We start from the raw sequence: 21,502 nt of genomic DNA, 5'->3' as shown, positions 1-21,502 counted from the left end.
TTACCACAATTTGTGCACTGACAACAGTGAGCTATCATCTCCAACCAGTTTATAATAAAATGACTAAATGGTACACAGTGTTTATCAGCCCAAGCCTTATTTCACTGATGAATGTTGAAAATGGTGACAGAGAAATGGTGCACAGCAAAAAGTGCACTATAGTCAATTACGGTATGCACAAAATGGGTCTATATCAGAATTTCACCTTGCATACATTACATTTGTCTTCTTTTGATGTTTAACCTCTGTAGCATCAGTGATTATTGGAATGTGTTTCAACTAGTTAAATTACTTTAGTTTATTCGATTTGCAGTAGTTACTGACAGATATAAATTCCTTTATACTGTAAACTGAATTTTTATTGAAATGGTAAGGCAGACCCTTGAAAAATAGATACAGATGCTGTGACTGAGAATATCGTACATATATTATAACCTTAATTTAAAAAATGTACAACAAAGGCAAAATGTTTTTACTATACAGAACATTTTCTCAGAGAAAACTATTTGTATTTTCCTATTTTTAGAGGATATATGTTAAATAGGAATGATCCCATATAGTGTATATTTAAAAACAAAACTGTTATTTAAAAAGGTGGCTATAAAGCAAGATTAATCTTTAAAGGATGTAACATAGAAGCAGATAAGCCTCCATTCCCTGGAAATTTCACAATTCAGAAAGAAGGACTTTAATTTGCTCCTTTCTCTGTTTTAAAATTATTATTAGATAATGACGTTAGATCTAATTGAAATAAAGCAAAATATCCATAAACATTTTTAAATATCCTTGAAAAATTTCCAATTGCCAATATGCCTGATGTCACAACCACTTATATTAATAACATTCATTTACTTTTCTGGTTAAAAAAAACAAAAAAGAAAAACTAATGGTGAGGTAAAAATGTCTACTGCTGCTACAATGCATAGATGCTCTTTTTTTCTCTTTTTTTCTTCCTAGAATTTGCCACCACCTGTGTGTGTCTGCTTATTTGCTATTATTTTCTTATATGCCACTGTATTTGTTATTAATAAAAAAATATGTTACTTATGTACATACACAGTGTATAACCCTTTTTTTTTTTTTATATTCTTGTTCATTTGCCTGTCAGTTTAAATGTTGTTGAACGAATACAGTAAAAGGAATTAACAAAGTATATATTGTATATATATTGTTTAAAAAATGCATGGAAAACATTGCCAAAGGCATGGCTTTTCTAACAGCAAACATATTTATGGGTTCACCTGTCCAGCAGAGGAATTTGCAATGCTTTGTTGGTCCTGATGTCTTCATTGTTTCATTATGTCAGAAGCAAAGCCATGTTTTCTGATAGAAGTCAACATACAGTACACAGTTGTTTTTGTCCAACAATTTTGTAAATAGAATCCAGATCAAAGTCATTTAAAAGAACAACGTTGTGTCATTTCAATGTTTAGTACAAACTTTGTCAATGAGAAGGTATTATAAACCTGTCGCCACAGATTTTGGGACTCACAGCTGAAAATGCCATACCTGAATTTAAATGTTAACAGTTCCTGATAAAGGTGGGCTACATACACAATTTAAGCATTTTTAAAAAGAAGACACTTTGATCTTTACTGTCGATTATTCAAAGTTGATATTGCTTAAAAAGATAAGTTATAGAAAGTTATAGATGATGAAGTACAGTGAAAATAAATTTCCTGAATTTATTTTCTTCATATATAAATACACAAAATCAATGATGTAGCAATACAGAAAAGTAAAAGTTAAAAGCCACATGTCTCATGAGTTTTATCTGAGACTATGTCTGGTTTGCCCCTCCCCAACTGTTGGCCGAAGAAGGAGGAGAAGGAGAGGAGGAAGAAGTCTACAGAGACGGCAGAATAAAGAAAGTTGCAGGAGAGTGGAGGTTCGGGTTGGTACTTTAAATGTTGGTACTATGACTGGTAAAGGGAGAGAGGTGGCTGATATGATGAAGAGGAGAAAGGTAGATATGTTGTGTGTTCAGGAGACCAAGTGGAAATGGAGTAAGGCCAGGAACATTGGCGGTGGATTTAAACTGTTCCATCATGGTGTGAACGGAAAAAGAAATGGTGTAGGGGTGATTCTGAAGGAAGAGTACAGTAAGAGTGTAGTGGAGGTGAAGAGAGTTTCTGATAGGGTCATGAACGTGAAGCTGGAAGTTGAAGGGATGATGATAAATGTCATCAGTGCCTATGCTCCACAAGTTGGCTGTGAGATAGAGGAGAAGGAAAGATTCTGATACCAGAATCGCAGCACTGACAACTAAGAGGTTAAGAAGACATCTAAATCTACATACAGGCAGAGGAGTGAAAAAAAAAAAAAAAAAAGATTGTTGCTGTTAGAAGCCTTCACCTTAAGGCTGAATGTGATCCCTTACACAAGATCATTTTGTTATTTCGCATAATTCTCATTTTCAATTATATGATTTTTAATATAAATTTATTTTAAAATAGGCAAAAAATTTGCATAAGTTATAAATATTTAACATACTATCATGAAAACCATTGAAGTTTTAAGGTGTGACGAGATGAGTGATATTATTGCAATGGCTATCAGGCTGTCAATTTAAATTTCTTAAAAGTGATATCTGTAAATTTTAAATCAACAAAAATAATTCCAGAATAATGCAAGAATAAATTTTATGCATGGAATGTCTTCACCTACAAAACATGAAAATTGGGCTTAAATAAAAAAAAAAATGGAATGTTTTGTTTCTCAAGGCTTCTTCACTCTACAAAAATGTAAATAGTATACCCATTGCTGTTTCAATACTGAGGATATGCACACAGTTTAATAAATTTCATTTCAATGTGTACTGTCTTAATTAAAGCTAACAACACAACGGTTTAAAAAAAACCCTAAAACACTGGCCAGTATTCAACCAGCAATGGTTAGGGCCAAGATAATTTGTCATGACTAATTAAACCTAACTATCTACTTTGATGTCATTACAAACATCTCAAGCTCATACTACAAATATAAACTTTATAAAAAAAAAGCACAGATTTCATATTCAGAGTGTTTAAGTCTGGAAGCTAGATCTAGAGTAAATGTCAACTGGGATTTTTATTGTCATTGATGTGTCAAAGCTTGTCTCTTGAAAGCAAACTGTTTTAGAAAGGACATAACACCTATGTGAAATGGCTCCCAATGTCATGCATTATAGAGGGATCTAAGGGCCTACTGTTGATTTACAGAAGCACTGAAGTTTCCACTCACACAGCAGTACTTACCTGCTTTGTCAGCGGCACCATGTGGTGGAGGTCGTAGTGTTTGCTGACCCTCCATGTGTTTACTTTACTTAACCATCTGTTTGTACCTGAGCCACAAATTCGTCTTATATAATTTTTTAAAACCCAAATGTGGTGGGAAATGACAGCTGAGTTTCAATAGCATATTTGTCAAGAGTTAACATGACGGTAAATTTACCATAATTCCTGAAAGACTCCTGAGAGTGATCTGGATTAGTAGTTGAGCTGTGTTCTAGAAGCATGGCCTTATCACTAATGTTATATAAGGATAAAATCATCTTCAGGAGAGCCTTCAAGGAATATTTTGATTTTAGCTGAAAATAATGTCTACTATTGAAAAAAAATGTACTCATCATGCAAGCTTATGTGTTCAGTTTCCAGTTTTAGCTTTGAGAAATCTAAAATTATTCCGGTAAAAACAAATAAATCATACGCTAACTCTGCCTGATAAGATTTTCTGTTTCTTGATTTCATGCTGTTAGTGGGGTGCCTCAGGAGGCCTTCTCCCTTATTGCATTATCGAAGTGAGGCTTGCACAATCATTTTGCCTATGATCTTATATGTTATGCAAAGTGACAAGCAGTTATGTTTGGGGCATATAGGATTGATTTGCATGTAGACAAGAGTGATCTCTATTTCTGGTTTTATTCATAATTCATATCTGGTTCTTCACCAACAGGAGAAGAAAAAGGTTTCAGTGCTTGGAAATTATTGAGTTTTAAATTCAATCATACATGGCGGCACATGGTGTGGCATGATAGTGCAGAGGATCTCATGCCATCTTGCACCTCGAGTACCTTTTCTAAACTAGCGTACCAACTGTGAATAATTGTGAAAATGTGTGTGCACAGTGCTCTGTTATTACAAATCTAGGCTGTATTTTCTACTTATGCTCGCAGAAAGCGCCCTGGGTTCACTGAAATCCTGACCAGAATAAAGTAATTATAGAAGTATTCAATGCAATATGATTTAATATATTTGCTGAAGTTATAAAATGTATATTATCAATGCCAGATCTCAAGAACAATGATTTACACAGGATTAAGAAGTTTATATCCCGATATTTACTTAAAACATGTCATTTCTTTTTATAGGACTAACAGGTGTTTTTGTTGCCCAGGTGTACCCTGTTAGGTTATTGTTTAAACATGTAATTGTTCTAAATGTCTACTGTTGGTTTGAGACCTGGTTTTTACCTCTGGCTGCATTTTTGTTAATAGGACAAAACGTCTCCAGGTTGTGTATGTAACACTGGTTCGCTGAGGGAACAAGATGCTGCGTCAACTGCGTTGGGAAAGCTTCAGCGTTGTCCACGCTCTGAATCCCGTGTGTAATCTGTCCAATAAAAAGTGCAGCGTCACCGGCAGGGTGACATCACAATCATGAAGCTATTAAAGTTAAGTCGCCACTAGCTTCTGTAAAGGAGAAGGAAGCGCTGCAGTGATGCCGTAAGTGTGGCATGGAGATGCAGCATCTCATTCCCTCAGGGAAGCAGGGTTACATACACAACCTGGAGACGTTCCCTTTGAGGAACTCGAGCTGCGTTCCCTCTGCCCCTGAAAGAAGCGGGGCAACCAGAGGACCCATAGGAGAATGCAATAGCAGCGATAATCCACCTGCTAAACATCTGCTTGTTCGCAGGGAGGCCTCTCCTAAGAGGGCCGTAGCAGATGAACAGTTGTTCTGACTTTTTCTTTTCTCGCCCTGGATATATGCCACACTCAAGACACTCAAGAAGAGCAGCTTACCCTGGGCCCAGAGTAGGATTTGGTGTGCCAGCTTGTATAGTAGGCGTGATTGGTTTAAGAGACCGCTGAGGTGTTGTCTGAACGGATCGACACATTGTGACCTCTGAGGTCCAATAGAAAATGCTTCAGAGCTAGAAGCACAGACAGGCAATTTATGTGCCACAGCAGACGGGGCCATCCCCATAGATCTTCATGACCGCTCCCCACCCTGTGAGGGATGTAAGCATTACGCATTGACCTGGAACTCCCAACATTGTGCTCTGAGATAGGAAACCAGGATCTCTCCAGCCATCGAAGTCACGTAGGGCTCGCTGTGTGACCTTGATTGACAAAGGTGATTGCTCGTCCGAGAGAACCCTCAGGTCCTGAGCCACCACAGTGAGTGACTGTCTTCCTCTGTGTCTGATGGAGGGACCACCTTGATGGCCTTCTTCCTCAGGAAAGTGTTTACTTCTTGTTCCATAACCAGAGCCTGCTCGGGTCCCACCAGGTTGGGATGCACAACATGGAACCGGGGTGGAAGAGACTTCAGTGCAGTTCAGTGCAGCTTCTCAGGCTGCACTGAATCATATAGCCTATGTCTTCAGTACAGCTTCTCAGGCTGCCAGGTAGTCTCTAAAGGGTTTCAGTCTCTCGAGACTGACCTCTGGTAGACCCAGAGCCGGGGCTACGCCCTGTTGCAGCTCTGGGAGCCTCAAAGGAGAATACGAGTTCTCCAGGTCCGCTACGATAACAGGTGAAAATCAAGAAGGATGCTCGCTGGAGCTGCCCATGCCCTGAAGCACTGTTTATGGCAGGGTGCTCTCTGGGAATGAAGCATTCGCATAGACATGCTAGCACAATGTGTTCAACAGATTACGCAAGGAATGTGCAGAGAATATGCACAGAATATGTTTAGAATGTGTACAGAATATGAGCAGAATGTGTCTGGAATATGCGCAGAATGTGCGCAGCTTGCTCCGTCTGGAACTGACCTAATGTGCTCCACTCCCAAGCCAAGATCGCTTGCTTTTTTTTTTTTCAGACATTTACCAGTTACCAAAAACCTGTAAGGGGACAAACACACATACAGAGCGCTTAATGAACAAACAGAAGCTAGCACTGGCTTCACACATGTGCGGTTTATAGCTTACTGGTCGAGACGTCACCCCGCTGGTGATGCATTTTTTCCATATGACAGATTACACACGTGATTCAGAGCGTGGACAACATGGAAGCGTTCTTAAAGCGTTGTTGACGCAGCTCGAGTTTCAATTTTCAACTTATTAGGTCAAAACAGTGTGGCAATATCAGAAAGGAGTTTCTCAAAGAAGAATTGCAAAGAGTTTGAAGTTATCATCATCTACAGTGCATAATATCATCCAAAGATTCAGAGAATTTGGAACAATCTCTGTGCATAAGGGTCAAGGCCGCAAAACCATAAAGGATGCCCGTGATCTTCGGGCCCTTTGACGGCACTGCATCACATACAGGAATGCTACTGTAATGGAAATCACAACATGGGCTCAGGAATACTTCCAGAAAACATTGTCAGTGAACACAATCCACTGTGCCATTCGCTGTTGCTGGCTAAAACTCTATAGGTCAAAAAAGAAGCCATATCTAAACATGATCCAGAAGCGCAGGCGTTTACTCTGGGCTCATTTAAAATAGACTGTGGCAAACTGGAAAACTGGGATGCCATGTCATTAGGACTAAATAGGACCAGGACAACCCAAGTTGTTATCAGTGCTCAGTTCAGAAGCCTGCATCTCTGATGGCATGGGGTTGCATGAGTGCATGTGGCATGGACAGCTTACACATCTGGAAAGGCACCATCAATGCTGAAAAGTACATTAAAGTTCTAGAACATATGCTCCCATCCAGACGTCGTCTCTTTTAGGGAAAACCTTGCATTTTCCAACATGACAATGCCAGACCACATACTGCATCAATTACAACATCATGGCTGCATAGAAGAAGGATCCGGGTACTGAAATGGCCAGCCTGCAGTCCAGATCTTTCACCCATAGAAAACATTATTGCGCATCATAAAGAGGAAGATGCGACAAAGAAGACCTAAGACAGTTGAGCAACTAAAAGCCTGTATTAGACAAGAATGTGACAACATTCCTATTCCTAAACTTGAGCAACTTGTCTCCTTAGTCCCCAGATGTTATATTGAAATTGAAATATTGACATTTTCTCAGTTTAAACATTTGATATGTCATCTATGTTGTATTCTGAATAAAATATAAAAATTTGAAACTTCCACATCATTGCATTCTGCTTTTATTCACAATTTGTACAGTGTCCCAACTTTTTTTGGACTCGGGTTTGTATATATCTATATATACGTATATATGTTTAAAGCTGTTGGTGTACGAACAAAGCCACCTCTGCTTCATCTGTCTTGCTCTGTCACCTCCAGAGCTGACTGTTATACATAGTTCACTCCAGGGTTTAGAGGCTTATTTTAATACCATGCAATTCTATTGATTGTAGCCCACTTTTTCAATGTAAATGTAAAGCTTTCTGGAAATACAGAGGGGGTGACGCTGCCAAATTGGCAGATTGATCAGGCTATAAAAAGGGCCTCTTTTTGGGAGTAGCAAATTGAGCATGTAAATAAATCAATGATTAATAATTGCTCCTTGTTCTCCTGACCTTTGATAACTTCATGGTTCAAAGTAGCAGGATACCAGAGAAAAAACAATAAACATAAAAACAAAGCAAAATGCGATTTTTGCTTCAGTTACATCAATCATTGTCTTTGTAGAAGCGGCTTTACAAGTGATTATTGAACAACATAAAATTCTCTATCAGATCTTTTATAAAAAAGCAGCCATACATTTTTTTGCCATTTAAGGGATGTTCCTTATTATTTATCCATATCCATATTTGAGTTGTGTATATTAATGTAATACATTTTGCTCAAAAGCATCAAATGGCAGTTTGGGATTTATAATAATTAGTGCACTTGTGACCTGTCCCACCAGATAATCATTAAGGAGTTTTACAGTTTTTCATGACAGCTGGACTATAATACCAGTATACTCCTCACAAATTATATGAAACAAGTATATATCAAAGCTGGGCCAAACATACAAACTCTTATATTTGTTTGTATACAGTAACAGCTTTCATCACTTCAACCCCTCATGAACCTATTTTTTATCTAGAAGTGATTGTTACATCTCTAATAAGCACATTCTCTGATTAAGTCCCATTGTTAAAGATGTAGTCGCATATAAGTGGAAACTTCTAAAAGTAAATTGTATATATATCTGGCACTGTAAACATTGAAAGAGTTTTCTGTTTCTTATTTAGACCAGAGTTTTAGCATCAGACACCAGTCAGTTTTAAATCTGTATTAGCATCAGTATTAAAACCTGTCTTAACATTGTAAAGTAAACCATTCTGAAGATGTACACAGAGTAAGACTACGTTATATAAGATGGGGAAAAAGCCCAGCTAACAACCACAGTAAAAACAAAACAAAAAAAAGACTTTTAAATGGCAATCAATCTTATGGCTAATACAGTGGTACCCCGCTTATCGACCTGCTCGGACATCGAACTTTTCGCTTAGCGAACAGTTTTTCAACCGCAATTTGCGCCCGCTGAACGACCAAATGCCAGCTTATCGACCTTTTTTTACCCCGACCCACGTGGAGCATTTATTTTTTTTTTACTTTTGTAATATTTAAATTTATACTTTTTACTGTATTATTGTCAGAAATCCACCTGCCACGTCCCCTTTGGCGGCTGTCAAAACCTCCACTTTCCCTGAAGACCCCGGCTTTAATAATGCACTCCTGGAGCTCATTATTCACTCATCCCCAGCTTCTATATAAATATGTGAAGGTGTTTGGTGCTTGTTTGTCTGTGGTTTCCCTGTCACACGTATTCCTATGCGTTTCTTCCTTTCCGGACTCCACGCGCTCTCCACGGCTGCGCTTTCTTTCCGAAGCACCCCGGATTACCTTTTTCCTCCCGTGCGTTCGCCCGTGGACCTCGCCCCTGCAGGGGGTACTACGGATATCTCTCTCTTGTTTGTCGGGATTCTATGGACTACCGTGTGTGTGTGTGTGTGTGTGTGTGTGTTTCTGTGTTAAACTCTCTGTGTTTTCATTAAACCAAAGGGAACTGTGCTCCGGCTTTGCCTCCGCTCATTACGCTGCATAACAATTATATACAGTATTATTTATGTAACTGTATTATTACTGCTAAAAACAGGGCAAAAATTTATAAATGGGCATCGGTGGAGGTCGAGAACGGTCGAGAACGACCTTTTCGCATTTCGACCGGTTTTAATAAACGGATTAAAGTCGATAAGCGGGGTACCACTGTACTTGTAATGGCTGTTGTTTGTTCTGCTTTTTGATGTGTTTTTTCTGTAAGGATCTTCCGGGCACACGGCGCGCACTTTCTGGTTTCGTGGGGCGCACTTCCGGTTCCGCGGCACGCTTTTCCAGGTCGCGGCCATCTTTCCGTTTTTTCCCCGCGACTCCCAGTATTTATGGACAACCAAGACTTTAGCTCGGGGTCAGATTATTTTACCGCCTTCTTATAGTCCTTGGGATTATTCTTGCCACCCTGCCTGCTCTGGATTCTGTTCCTGCTCCTGTTCCTGACCCTTGCTCTGCTCTGCTCTGATTTTGACTTTGGACTGGTTTTTGGTTTGTGCGCTGCCCTTCCTAGTTCTGTTCGCTGTTTTTTGGATTGTTTGCCTCTTTTGACCCTGGACTGCTTTTGGACTGTGTTTTTGCGTTTTGTGTTTTTCATTAAAGCCTGTATTTTCCTTACTCCCTGTCACATACTGCATTTGGGTCCTCATATTCAGTCTCCACCCACACCCGCAGTCACCCGCAGTTTTCCTGACAGAATAATCTGGCCGTGCAACGTGTCACCCGAGGTCTCTGACAGAATAATCTGGCTAAAAGATGGACCCAACGGATGTATTAAAGCATTGGGCTTGCTCTGCCACAGACCGGCAATTCCGGGATCCAACTGAGATAGTCAATATTTTGAAGCTTAGCCCCCAGCAGTATTTTCGGGGTGAGTCATGAACAATCTCTGGCAAACCAAAAGGTTTTAAATAATCTCCTAAATCGACTGTCTCTCCAGCCCCTGAACTCTGCTGGGGGGCTGCATAACCTCAGCCTTCCTGCCTGACTGCGGATGTTGCCCCGCTCTTCCAACCTGCCAAGATCACCTCTATTCCTGTCTTCCCTGCCAAACATGCCCCCAAGCCTGTCCAGAGTCCCATCGAGGGCGCCGCTCCACTCCAGAGTCCCGCCGAGGCTCCACCCATGGGTTTCTCCAAGGTGTTCGCCTGGCACCTGGGTTTTGCTAACAATGTGGTTCAGACCTCTGCAGAGGGCGTCGCTCTGTCACATCACATCGGCCAGAAAGTGCTTGGGGCAGCCACCTGGAGGCTTGCTCCACACTTCATCTGGACTTTCCTGACCTCCAAGGCATACCTGGTGGCAGTTCGCCTCAAGTCCTGCTGTGTCCGCTGCTGGCTCTTGACTTTCCTCATTTGCCCCAGGATTATCATGCCTCTCCAGTATTGTACTGTACTTGGACTGTTTTCGATTTGGTTTTGTCTCTACCTGCATTGACCTGTTTCAGTTTGTTTTGACCCTGGACTGTTTATTGGACTTTGCTTTTGCCTGTGCCCTTTCATTAAAGCCTGTTTTCACCTAACTCCTGCTCACATCCTGCATTTGGGTCCTCCCATCCAGTCACCTAGTCACACCCGCAAGATTTCTGACAGAACAATCTGTCCGTGCATCATGTCCCGTAAGTTATGACACTTTCTGCTTAAATTTTTGAAGAATTGGGTCTATAATAAAAATTTGTCACCAGGTCTTTAAATTAAGAGCTGTCAATTATCCAAGGAAGAACTGCACTTCAAATAGCAATTCTCTAATAATATCCTATCACAATGGTTGAAGTCATATGTGTAGAGCAATGATAAAATATCTTACTCTAGTGTAGATACAGCAGCAGTTGGTTTCAAGTCCTATATACCACTTACTATGTCTTCCTCAGACAAAGTCTGCTATGCAGCTAGTGCTCAGTTAGCATTGAGACTCTCAAGCAAGGGACATTAAGTGATTTATGGTTTGTAATTAAACAGTCTATCTGAGAAATCAAGACTCTCTTGCCCAGAACATTGGACGTAGTTTTGAGAAGCTGGAGACTATATATTGGTCCTAGATACAGAAAAACAGAAAAAAACACTGTTGTGATTTATGCTTGTTGAGATAAAGATGGCAGTACTGTAGATCCCCAGTATTACCTTTTGTATTGTTTTCCATTTAAACGGTTCATTGCTCATAAAAATATGATTTTGTTTAAAAAAAATAAATTCCTGGGCTATAAATTAAATCACAATGCATGAGCATAGTTTATGTTGAGAAAGATAAATATGAAATTATTCCACTGTAGATGATAAGTTAATGTTGAACTAAGTAACAATCACAAATGATATTATAGTTACAAGGGCTTGTGAAATCTAAATATCCCTAATCCAATGGTCAAGCTGTGATCATCCAAGTTGTGATATGGCTTTAAAAGATTTAATACATAATGTATTTGTGAGACACTGAATTTCCTGAATCATCCATTAAGTAGTCCTAAGAAATCCTGCAAGATTTCAGCATTCTACAGTCTGGATTCTACATAATCTAAGGTTTGGAGATTTTATTCCTAGTAAATCTTGTAGGGGAGAGGTGATGACTAAAGTGTGCATGTGTGCTATTTTATTTTTTTTAAATAGTTCTGTTTCAAAGTTGGACTTCATTTAATCGGACTTGTTTGTCCAGCATATTCCACAGATAAAGCACTAAATGGTTTGGCTCCCATGTATCTATCCAGTCTCTTAACACGCTACAATCCGTCACGCTCCCTGAGATCTCAAAACTCTGGGCTTCTAGTAGTTCCTAGAATAGCAAAGTCCACTAAAGGCGGTAGAGCATTTTCACATTTAGCTCCTAAACTCTGGAATAGTCTTCCTGACAGTGTTCGGGGCTCAGATACACTCTCCCAGTTTAAGTGTAGATTAAAAACATATCTTTTTAGCAAAGCCTACACATAACACACATCACACACATCACATCATAACCTTGTGCTCCAGAACATCTGATCACATGCACATTATCAACTTGTGCTGGTAATATCATGAACAGCAGCTACGCTAATTCCTCTCCACTGCTTCTCTTTCTCTCCCCATCCCGAGGCATCCTGAGGTTTGGCCAGCTCCAGTCACGTCCCACCTCGTGAAGATTATGGACCTATGGATGATCATGGAGAAGTAGATGCCGAGTGTTTAAAGGCCCTGGCATGGAGAAGCTGATGCTGGATCTATGATGATCACAAATTGTTCTGTATTGTTGAAAGATTTATGACCAAACTTTTGATGTCACCCATATGAGGATGGGTTCCCCTTTGAGTCTGGTTCCTCTCAAGGTTTCTTCCTCATATCATCTAAGGGAGTTTTTCCTTGCCACTGTCGCCACGGCTTGCTCATCAGGGACAAACGCACACCATTCACCTTCACTGTTGTTTTCTGTAAAGCTGCTTTGAGACAATGTCTGTTGTGAAAAGCGCTATACAAATAAACTTGACTTGACTTGACTAGATGATTTATTGGATTAAGATCTAGGGAATTTGGAGCCTTGAACTCTTTGTTATGTTCCTTAAACCATACCATTTGCAGATTGGCAGGACATATTTATCCTTCTAAAAGTGCATAGTGCCGCTATAAAAAGATGTATTAGGTAGGAAACATTGTTTAGGCAGGTGATACGTGTGAGAGTAACATTCAAATGATTGCCAGAAAGACCAGAAAGGTTTTGAAAGAAAAGAGAGAGCTTGGTTGCTAGTTGTTTGCTAGTTGTTGGCTAGTTGTCTCTATTATACTAGCTCACCTGGTTTAGGAACAGGTAAGAATGTGCGCGCACCTACATTGCACCACGTAGGTTTTGCTATTGTTTAGACACCCTAGTTAGAGGGCAGGTGCCACCCACTGTATTTTCTGGTAGCATAGCCTAGAGTAGTCAGCTAGTCTGTTGCTGTTTGTTAGTTAGGTTAAGCTTCCAAAATACAGCCTAGAGTAGACCTTTTTCTTGTGTTCATTTCTTTGGCACTGTCCATGTTCTTTTGCCAGTGTGAGATTAGTCTTCTTGACTTGTGAAACACTCTTGGAAATTGTTTCTTACCCTACTGCACTTGACCATTAAAACAATAACTACTCTAACCTCTGGTCCTGCTTTTTGTCCAAACAACCCGTAACATCTAAATGGTTATTGTTCTGACACTCCCCTAGGCCAGGCCAAGATGGGAACGTAACAGTACTAACCATTTAAAGACCACTACCAGAAGACCAAACCTACACACAATTGGGTTTACTGTGGATTGAACAGTCATTTACTGGAGACCTGGGTTTGCTTGTTTGGCTGTTGCAGGATGCAAGTGACCAATTCTGAAGACATGATATTCTGATCATGTTTGTAACTACAAGCCTGCGAACAGAATCATTGTATTACAATATAAAGCACTAAAAAGTCCTATTCCACTGCAGTTGAGTGAAGTCTTGGTCTATTATGACCTGTCATATCTGCTTTGATCAGAAAGTGCAAGCCCTTTATGAGTAACTACAAAAAAGACTTCCAGTTATAACCTTCCAAATACTGTTCAGGACTCAAACCCATTCTCAATCTTTATGTCTAGACTGAAATAATTGTTGTATATTAAGTCATTTTGTTTAGTAGCTCTTCTATTAGATAAAGTTCAATGTAAAAATTAGGAGGTTAATAGTCATATACAGTCAAGGCAAACTGAGATGTTTTGATGATGACCCCCACCCCTTCTATCTTCAACTTTCTGTCAGGTGATACAGGTTATTTTATTGAGCGGTTGGACAATGCTGTCTCAGGGCCCTTCATGACTTCTGGGCTTCACCTGTAGTTATGATTTTATAAATAGGCCTGCAGCAGACCCACTTGCAATATAATCACAATATACTCTCTTTTACCCTCTGGAAAGCTCATACTATACTAATACGCTATTTCATTTGAACTGTATATGCACCACTATAGCCTTATGAGATGCTGGTGGCCCCTCCTGCCCACTGGATTTGGCTAATTGGTCCTGATTGCTTTGCTTCTGATGTTCCTGCTTCATTTCTGAGCTAATTGCCTTATCATTTTGTGCCTCACTTGGACATCATGAAAACATACAGTATTCTGATGCTAATCCCGGTTTATTAGGAAAGATAAGGGTCCAGTGAACAACATGCCGTAAAGCATTTCTGCTCCAAACAAACAATAGTGTTGTAATTTAGATGTTTATTCCTTTGTTTACGTCACAGAACTTCGGCTGGTGTTTGTGTTTATATATTTCCGAATAACTTTCACATGGGTGGAGACACCAAAAGACATCTTGGTGACAAAAAACAAATATGGCTGGTAGAATATAGTGGTACAAAACGGTTGAGACCACAAAAAAATTATAATAAAAAAGTAAAAGAGTATAAATCTTGGGTGGAGTCTCTACTCTCTCTGCAGGTGTCGCCCTGTTTTTTTACGCTCCGCCTCTCATTTCAAACCTTTTATTTCCAGCCAGTAACATTATGGAAACAAAATGACTGATGGACAATGTAGCCAATAAGTGCAAGATTCTAACGATATATGGGAGGATTTTAGTCTTGGAGTCTTGGTTTTATTACTCTTTACAAACTATTACTGGCTGAAGCAGCAAAGCACCTGGTTTGGTGACAAACCAGGAAGTGATGCAGCTCTCAGGTCAACATAAACAGCTGTTTATAGCTCGTGCTAACTGGACTTTGTTTACAAAAAAAAAGAAAACAAGGAAAAAAATAGACAGTCAAATAAGTTGTTTTATCGGAGATTTGCAATATGAATAGCCATGAATGTAGAACAATAGCTTGTCTGGCTACCTGGCCATCAATATGAATGCCAAATCAATATAAATAGCCCCAAACATGTAGAACAAAAGCCTTTAATGGTCAGCCATTCATTAATATGCAGACTGTATGAATAGAGTATGAATGATCACCTGAGTTTAGCAGGTGTCTCTCAAACAGAGGGGGGAGAAAAGGCTCAGACAGTCTCAGATAAATTTTTGTAGGAATCTCATTTGTTATGACAATCTTCATAAAATCTGAAATATAAACTCATGAGACATGTGGCTTTTAACCCAGTACTTTTCTGGATTGCTCCAGGATTGCATCTGTACATTTTATGTATTTATATATTAAATAAAAATAATGGTCGATGCAGGAAATGTATATCTATGGCACTTCATCATCTATAACTTAATATTTTTTTGAGCAATATCAACTTTGATGATGGACAGTAAAGCTCAAAGTGTCTTCTTTTCAAAGATATTTAAATTGTGTATGTAGCACATTTTTATCAGGAACTGTTAACTTTTAAAATCAGGTAGAGCATTTCAGCTGTGAGTCCCAAAATCTGTGTCGGCTAACAGGTTAAATAAACAAATGGAACAAATCAATACATTTACCTATAAAGGACTTGTACTATACTGGGTAAACTGTATTATTCTATGCATATATAAAATAAAGATTTTAAATTGAGGACATTCTCAGCCACAACTAAACAATAAGAAACCCTTCAGTGTGAAGATTCAGTGATGGAATGATTAGTATGAGGGTTACAGCTCATCTGACACACTCTTCATTACAAATCTATTTAGTGACGCTTCAGTCAGGAAGCTGACTCGGCAGACACAATTTGCACATACTCCTCAATTATGAACTGCTAATTACAATCAATCTATTAATTAAGGTGGTTATGGAACATGAAGTAAGTCTATCAATACAAAATAGGCAGCATGCAATTTATTGAAATTCCCAACTACAAGTTATCCAATATAAGATCTCATGCCAGTTCTGATGTTTGACTGCACTTTTCCCCTGAAAAACTGTACAGCATATCCTTATATGTATTCCATCTGTACATAGTGCATTAAAAAGTGAATACTTTTCAATACCATCCAAATTGATTTTGACACGTGTCACTTGAAGTGATAACATTGTTAAATTCTGAAATGATTGGTGTTTCCCTGTGAAGAGAGTCTGTTTAAGATATTATGGTGTAAGGTAACTCATCTGAGACTAGCCATTCTCCCCATTTCATACCCAGAATTTTCTCAATTATGACAAAGCCGAGCAGAATTTCACCCAAATGTAATGTTAATACAGCAGCTGAAGATGACTGCATTACAAGAAGGTGAGGTAAATTAACCCAGACATAAAAATAGGCCTGTACATTTCTTTTTTTTTTCTCTATCCCCAGAAGGTTTGAGTTTATGAACTGAATTTAATGAGCAATTCTGTCTTTTAGTAGAACACATTCAATACTTCAATGTGTAAGATTAAGAAATATTAGAATTTAAGTGATAATAATACATTTTAAAATATAACAATTTCCTAATCTACATAAAATTAGAAATATACTGCACTACATTATACTAATTCTCACTGTGCAGTATATTCCACACTGATTCAATGTAATGCATTTACTAAAATATAATATATTTTCAGTTTGAAAACTTGGCAACCATTTGTTTCCTGTTCTCTGTTCCTGTGCTTGGATTGCAGCTTACAAAATTCATATGGTCTTTATTGTGCTAAAATGCTGATGTGGCATAGGGTATGCTGAACATGAGTTATGAGGTCACAATGCCATATGCTGTGTTTATGTGTAATGCTATCATTATTCATGACTAAGAACTACTAACCAATGTTAGGGCAGGGGTGTGATCATAAAGTAATTAATCAGCAGGCCCTGGTTGCAATTTCCTGTTTAAATAATGTTGAATATTCATAATTATCTAACATACATTATGTTAGCCAGCTACAGACCTAAGTTGAAGATTTAATTGCATTGTCTAAAAAAAAAAATAGTAAAACCTTGCAATGCAGTTATAGAATAGGGGATTTTCCAAGCTCATTAATTACATTTATTGCATTCTCTGTCATTAATTTTCATTCTTTTTTTTCCTTCCAGAAAACAATAAATGCGCAATATGCTTATAGAAATATCCCAACTTTCTAGTTTAACCAGAACTTTGTTATTACTCTTCTGTATATTTTCTGTGAGAAACAATAGGGAATTTTGCTTTCATCACTTGCTTCATAAATCTAAATCCTGCATTAAAGAAAGGAGGAGGCTACATTGAACTCAGCAAACTACCAACAGTTAACCTCTCTACGAATGTCATTACAGAAACAAATGCAAAATTTGGTAAAATTATAAAAAATCTCAGGTTTAGATTCAGGTTGGGAACAAAACAGAGAATAGACAGACACAAAGTAAATCACTCTTTAGGTTTAAGTAAATTATACTTTGTGAACTGACACGGTCTGGAATGGGAAGAACAGTAATATTATGAAACTCAGTTAAAGTTGTACATGGTGATTTCCTGCTCTATGCTTTGACAGCTAGGTTTCTTGATTTATTAATGAGCATTGTGCTTGCTGCCAAGAAGCATTAAAGTGGACTGAATGGCTGAAAGGTAAGGATAAGCAAATATGCTCAGAAAAGCAATTTACAAATTCAAAACAAATAAAACATAGATTCATTCTTCCAGATTCATTCTGGATACAATCAAATGATGACATCTTCCAGTTCCATAGATCACCTTGCCTAAGGCTATGGGAAGGTAGTGTATGTTGTTATAGCTTAGACAAAAGATGGTCTTTTTTATAAAGGTCTTTTATGATCAAGAAGGTTAGTTATACCCTGCTAGAAACTACAATGTTGCTGCTTCTTCGTGATATACTGAAGCATGTTAGCAATTTGAAGTCAGTCCCAGAATTAAAGTCTGTCTAATAACAGCAAGGAAACAGCACTTTAAAAGCAAGGTCACTCCCTCAGATCACTGGTGCTCCTGCAGGGAGGGCACATGTCAATGGTCATATGACCAAAAGTGCTTCAGGACTACCAAAGGTGCTTCAGGACTGATCAAATTATTCTTAAAAGGATGCACTATATTTTACTATGTACAGTGTATATTGATATAAAGGTTTGTAAAAGACATATTGATCATGGAAGAAGAAACATTTAGAATTTAAGTTGTATTTAAACCATTCACTTTTATACATTCTAGGTGGTATAGTTGGGTTGTTTGTTTCATTATTGGTATGATTTGGTATCGGCCAAGCACATTAGTCCAGACACTTTGGTTCTGTGACAATATTGAAATCAAAATGTTAACTGTCCTGATTTTTAAACATATAGACTTTGTTGATCATAGGCAGCAGCTGAATAGTCAGTATTCAATGTTGATGCATTGGAAACAGGAAATTGGGCAACTTTCAGGTTCTGAGCAGCTTTAACTAGGGCTAAATCATGATGGATAGAAAATAGGGTCATAACATTTTCAAAATGTCAAAAGGTCTTGTCAGTGTTCCTGGAATTTTGTGGTTAGTACAAATTAGAACAGTGGTCCAATCTCACAGGGGAGGCACCGGCTACTAAACAAGCAAATGTTGGTCATGATAAAAAGGTGTCACAACATACAGTGCATTACAGCTTGCAGCTTGCTATGTGTGGGGCTGTGCAAATGCAGACTGGTCAAGCCACCCATGCTGACCTGTGTCCACTACCAAAAGCTGATATGTGTGTGTGTGTGTGTGTGTGTGTGTGTGTGTGTGTGTGTGTGTGTGTGTGTGTGTGTGTGTGTGTGTGTGTGTGTGTGTGTGTGTGTGTGTCTTACCTAGAAATGAGATGGTGCCAGGCTAAATTATGAGAAGAACACAAGCGTGTAGAGGAAGTGTAATGCCCTGTTTTGTCTTCATTTTCTTAGAGTCAAGGTCTTAATTAGGTAGGTCAGGCCATTCGATTTAACTTTCACTTGAAAATATTTTCTTGAATAGCATATATTTTGTTAGCCAAAGTTTAACTCTGATAAAAATTGATTCTGTCTATCTATACACACAGTATACAGTCTGCAATATTGAAGTCACCTCACCTACTAGCAGGGTACTTGCAATGCTGAGCCATAGCAGTGGTACCATCTATCTTCCTAATCTATGTCACCCTATACTGAAGATTAAGTCTCTCACCTTCCAGTTTTACTGCTGCTTCACAGTGGAGGGCTGTGTACACTATCTCACATGCAGCAGTGTATTAAAGAGTGTACGGAGGCATGCAAACAATTTTAGTGCATCTACTGGAACTCAGAATGGTTGCAATAAATGTATTTATTGCTGGTCTCTTTAACAAATGAATTTTCTTTTGAAAAAGCATCAACACTAGTAATACATTCTATATAATGTACAATAATGAAATGAGCAAACAGATTTGACTATCCATAAATGGATTCGGATGTATATGGGGCGTAAGAAAAAGCACAGTATAGTATATAGAATAAAATTAAAAACCACCTAGGTTCAAATTGCATAGAGTGCATTACTGAAGCATTTCCTGGGGAATAGTTCAAGGCAAAGTAAATGGACATCTGCTTGCAGACATAATTGAATACTCAAAAATATTTATCCAGCCAGCTCTGATCAGAGAGCCATATGCATATGCTCTATAATATGCATGCAGGTAAATCCTTAGCAGGTCATAAATGACACCAAGCATGTCAAGCATGGGATGTAGCTGAATGAGCTAAAGATCACATTTATAACAAGTCTGTTGGGACATGACTGTATCTAACACTGTGTCTTATTGTTTGTAGCAAATCCAAGATTAAACACAAGAAAACAAACAAAAAAAAACACACATTTTATTTACCATATTCATAGTGCACTTTAGAGAAAAACAAATATCAAAGTTTACAATAAGATGCCCATTGTTTTAAGACAATTTTTTTTTATCTTACATGAAACTTTTTGCTTTTCTCTGAAGTGCATTACTGAATCTGGGGACTGGATGCAGATGCAGTAATGCAAAAAAAATCTAAATAACAGTAAATGCAAATTAATAGATCCAATGGCAAACACTAATGGCCATTTTTGTCTTGAGGATTTGCCTGTCAGCTTAAGAAGGAAGATATGAAAAAGGGTAAAAAAATAAAAAAAAAATAAAATGTACACAAAAACAATTGCACACAGGCCAAATCTAAACCATACCTGAACACACACAGGTATTACTGTTGAATTAATTTGAGTTCATTTTAATTCACTGGACTGATGTAAACAGTTTGATGCAACAAATTGGAATTTGTGCTGAGCAAACACAACATACACCTACTGTATACACAGCAGCAAACTTAATTTGAATAAATTAATATGTACTGCATTGAGTAAGTCCATGTCAACAGAAATTGGTTCAAAGAAAGAAAGAAAGAAAGAAAGAAAGAAAGAAAGAAAGAAAGAAAGAAAGAAAGAAAGAAAGAAAGAAAGAAAGCTGTGATTCTGTCCTGTCAAATTCTGTGCAGCCTTGTTTTTATTGCTGAGCGAACTGTACACTATGAAATCCTTTTCCTCGCGCCCTGAGCCTCGTGATGCAACAGCATGAGCCCGGCTGCTGCACGAGAGTGCACAAGGCGCATCCATTATATTTAGACGCATTCATCGACTGCTTGAGTGTCTCTATTAAGGATGATAAGTTGCTTCCCTCACCTTTGAAAAGATGGTCCGCGATCGGACTGCGCCAGTGATGCTCCGGAAAGGAAAAATCTGATGTCCGAACAGTAGCCGTGGTCTTTCTGAAAGAGTGTACACTAGACTGAACAAGCGGCAAACCGAAACTCCTCCTCCCGTGCCCTCGGAAACACACATCGCACACCGCCGTTTCGCGCACAGTTTCTAAGTTCATGAATGACAGAGATTTATCAGATTTGAAACGATTTCCGACGTAACACAAGTGCCCCCCACATAGCAGGCTATGAAAAATTCTCATGCAGCTGTAAGCAAGAACAAGACCAATGCTTTAATGAGTCTAAGATAATGAATCTGAAAAAATAATGAATACCTGTAAAGGCAAAAATTAATTACTCATACTGACGATGGCAGAGGGGGAAGAGTAGAGAACTCTTGCTTTTAGATTTATGTAAATTGCAAGACTGTCACAAATCGAGTACAGAAAACATTTTATGGGTAATAATAATAGGATGTCAGTTAGGGAAAAATATCTTTAAAAAATGTAATCTGTATTGTGAATACTAACCATCTGCAATATATTTTGTCATACAAATATACCCATTTTTTCTATTTTTTGTATGATCACTGACACTATTTTATAATCATTTTTGTGGTTAATAGATAAAGATTCCAATCCTTAAGGGTTCTAAAATCCATTTATGCATTAATGCTGCAGCACATGACAAAAAAAAAAAAAAAAAAATAATAATAATATATATATATATATATATATATATATATATATATATATATATATATATATATATATATATATATATATATATATATATATATATATAAGTTGGGAAAACTTAATATTTTGATTTCCAAATTTCAGTGTTTCACTCATGTAAGTTTTATTATCGTACA

General features: G+C 38.1%; 1 protein-coding gene across 1 annotated transcript in view; it reads right to left on the bottom strand.

Moving 5' to 3' along the window:
- The window catches only part of cntn6 (contactin 6), a 157,569-nt gene extending 136,815 nt beyond the window's left edge, over positions 1–20,754 (bottom strand). The window contains exon 1 of the mRNA XM_083531976.1: positions 20,612–20,754. The gene's annotated coding sequence lies outside the window, so the exon portion shown is untranslated. The remainder of the gene's footprint in view (positions 1–20,611) is intronic.
- Between the last annotated feature and the right edge of the window lie 748 nt (positions 20,755–21,502).

Source organism: Silurus aristotelis (assembly GCF_946808225.1).
Source record: "Silurus aristotelis genome assembly, chromosome: 2".
In the NCBI taxonomy this organism is placed as follows: domain Eukaryota; kingdom Metazoa; phylum Chordata; class Actinopteri; order Siluriformes; family Siluridae; genus Silurus; species Silurus aristotelis.
The sequence above is the reverse complement of the archived record's forward strand: the minus strand, read 5'-3'. Positions and strand labels throughout refer to the sequence as shown.